The sequence below is a fragment of the Sciurus carolinensis genome, chromosome 16 (assembly GCF_902686445.1).
Source record: "Sciurus carolinensis chromosome 16, mSciCar1.2, whole genome shotgun sequence".
Taxonomy (NCBI): domain Eukaryota; kingdom Metazoa; phylum Chordata; class Mammalia; order Rodentia; family Sciuridae; genus Sciurus; species Sciurus carolinensis.
Genome location: NC_062228.1, coordinates 68127015 through 68130821, shown reverse-complemented (window position 1 = coordinate 68130821; position 3807 = coordinate 68127015).

Below are 3807 nucleotides of genomic sequence, written 5' to 3'. Positions count from 1 at the left end.
GGTATACCTTTCCAGGGATTGCCCTCCCATTGTGACCTACCTCTTCCAGTTATGCCTGCTGCCTAGTTTTATCCTCGCAAAGTGTCCTTGCACCTGGCAGATTATTCACCCAGGTTGCAGTCAGATTCCTCATGAGCCAGCATTTCCCCAAGTCCCACCTCTGAACATGATGCCTTGGGGATAGAGTGGTAAACACCGGAGCTTGGGGCACCTGACAGGTCTATGCCCTAGGAGGTGGATCTTCCCAACCTTAGTCTGGGCGTGGCCTCCTTGCTCATTGAGGATGAAACCCCTAAAGATCCATGCAGGGGTGCACAGAGCCAAAGGCTTACTAACACCAGTCTTGGTTCATAGCTGGCTCCTTGCTGGACAGCATCTCACATACTACTGATTGTGGCTGGAGTTCTTCCCATGATGTGGCAGCAGTCACTTCCCTTCTGGCTCATGGTATCTTCCAAAATAGGCCTCCTGAGAGATTCCAGGCACCAAGTATTTCCCAGAATCATCAGGAGGGCAAGGTGCAAAATGTGCCCCATTCAGGGCTCAGCTCCATGAGTCCCCTCACGTACAGGCCACACTCGTATGGTCACCCAAGATTACTAGTGAAGACCCTCCCTTACAGGTCCTCTTTCTAAGGTCCCTTCCCTAGAACACACTCCCCTATAATTTCCTCCGCTATGGGGCAGAACCCAGAGGTCCCTACCTAGATTCCCCTCCCCATGATGTCCCTCCCCTAGAGGTCCTTACTCTGAGGTCCCATCCTCAGAGGCCCCTCCCCTAGAGGGCACAGTCTGGAGTTTCCTACATGGAAGCTCCTACCCTCCCATCAGTGACCATATAGGACAAAACTAGATACTCTTGCATGATTGGGAATTTGGGAACACAAAGTGATTCAGAGAAGAAGTCAAAAGCATGTTTCATTGTTGGTTTATATAGAAATTATTAATCAAAATAGAAGTGGCCCACGAGACCCTCCATTCTCACTCAGTGGGGTTTTTGCATAAAGAATTGTCCCCTAAATTATGCTCAGCAAACTGAAAGTCAGCTTAAGGATTTGTCCTCGTAACATAACAGAGTCAACTAGGTCATGGAGTTGGAATGAGGCCTCAGCAATCTGCAGCCTCCTGGCTTCCTCTGCCGCACTTCGATTTTGGTGCATGGTTTCCCCTTTTCTGTCCACTAATGCTTTCCAGACGACGTGGCAAGCAGACATCTTCCTGAATCTGTTCTGGTCCGGAGCACTATGCAATTTGAATGTTTTCTTTACTCAATGAAATTACATTAGTTTACCTTGTCTTAAGTTTTCTTTTAATATTTTCAATTCCAAGTTGACAACTTGCTTTCTAGAATTCATTAAGAAATACCAGAGAGAGAATAAGACACTTGTAAATGAAGAAAAATAGGAGATATCGTTCTATCAGCAATTAGACGCACCCTATAACCTGCAGATGACAGGGCACAAGAGCCCAAACTCAGGAGGATGAGCCAGAGAACCCAGTGTTGGAGCTCAGAAGATCACACCTGTTGGGACACCTGATGTGACAAAATGGGTCCTTCAGAGACAGAGGGTGGGGCCGAATTTTCAAAGTACTCTTCTAGGTCAGTAAGAACATCACGGGAAATAATGTGTCTGTAGACCCCCATCTGAGTCCATTCGGGTGCTATAACAAAATACCTTAGCTTGAGTAATTTATAAACCATGGACATTGCTCTCAGGTGTTCAGACCAGGAGGTCCAAGAACAAGGCCTCAGCAATTCAGTGTGTTGTTGACATGTTCTCTGCTTCAAAGAAGAGAGTTCCTTGTGTCCGTAGGAGCAAAAATTTTTGAGGAAATGATCTCACTCACGAGGGTGGTGCCCACAGGACCTGAGCACCAGTTTGATGCAAAGCAGTCACCACAACTTCAGAGTCATTACTCTACAGCAAGAGAACATCCATCAGTGTGGTCGACCTCCAGCGCTCTCTGCTGAAAGAAGGGATCCTCACCTAAGAGAGTCCACTCCATCCTTTGATGTAAAGTTCCATGATGGAAAATCTAGTCTATTTTGGAAAAATCCATCATGTCTTCTGGAACTGGGAGGAGACTGATGGCCAAGGAAAGAGGGGTTCTAAGCAATGCCAGTGCTCCGTTCATTCTGGTGGGGACACATAGGAGGGCATGCTTGTCTCATTTTCAGGCTCACTTGAATCCTGTGCACTTAACGTGTCAGAGTTTCATATAAAAATAACTATAAGAACAGACAATTTCTATGATGTGTCAAATTATTTCAGAGAGTGTACTGACTTGATTTACATTGAAAGGAATGCAAAGTAAGGTGGGTTTATGGATGTACAGGAATCCTCTCTAGGTAGAGTGTTTACTCATACACAGCAGCAAGCATCCCGCACACTGGCAGTTTTTGGACTCAAATACTTCCTAGAAAATAAAGAAAGCATTTGTTTCTATTTCTCGTGGTGGCTAGAGAGATGGTGCTCAGCACCATCTGCATCTCAAGTGATCCCAAGGGGCACAAAAGAGACCCTACTATTCTCTCTTGCTAATGGAGAATTTACTGAGAATTTAGTTTTATTTACAGTATATAAATCGCCAGTATAGAGTTAAATCCCCAGTCTATAGAGATTTAAGATTTCCTGTTTTATGTCAGTAGGATACTATCTTGTGTGCTGCACTTAGGCTTTGGCACAGTAAATGACTTTGAGAATCACCCAGTGGTTCCCTGTCTCTGTCTTCCTTGTTTCTATAGTTGCCAGAATTCTGTAATATGTTGCAGACCATTCTCCTGTTGTGGAGTTTCTGGTTGCTTCTGGTCTGAGGGAGTTAAAATAATGCTACTGTCTAAGCATCGTTGTTTTTCCTTCAACGTTTTTGCACATGTGTTCTTATTCACAAAGGAAAATATTTTTCTATGCCAGAGAGATTCTCAAAACTCTTGGTGTCAGGACACCTTTACACTCTTAATGAGAAATGGAAAGAGTTTTTGTGTTTATATGAAGTATCTCTATCCAGAGTCTTTCCCACTGAAGAATGAAAATCACTGCAATTGACTGTTTTATATTTTACTGTGAAAACTTCCAAATTAACAGCAAAATAGTGTGAGGTAGCACTTAGTACTGAGCAGTGGAATGCAAACCAACAGCAGGCAGGGTCATGGGTGTCCTCAAGTTAATTTTAGGGAAAATGAATAATCAAATAACTTATGGAAAATAACGGGTGCTTGAACCCTGAGAATAAACAGGGACGAGAAAACAGAGCCAGATGAAAAAATGTGTCCCAAAGGAAAGATGGAAGCTAACTCCTGACACGGAACTGACTCCTTTCAGAGTGGAAGGTTGATCACCCCATCACCCAGCCTGAGTTGGTTGAAACTATCACATCAGACCAATGCCTGAGGGATGGATTGTAAGTGGAGTCAGAAAGATCAGAAATAAAAGGGAAAATGTGAAATCTCTTTCTTAGAAAATTTCCTCTATTCTTAATCTGATATGTATGTTCTCACATAAAAAACTAGTGGAGACCACCCTGTGCATATAGGGATGGTCACTATTGGAGAAAACAAATAACCAAACAAAAAAAAAATGAGAGTGCCAGTGAGGAAGGTTGCTGGTGCGGCCTCTGTGGAAAGCAGTGTGGCAGCTCCTCCAAAACCAAGATGGAACCAACACATGACATCACATGTCTGGACACCACTGGGACCAACAAAGGTAGGACCTCCAAGAGACACACACACCTGTTCAGAGCAGAACCACAGCCGAGAGGAGGGAGCACCTGGTGTCGGCTGAGTGGTGAGTGGATAGAATCTCACACA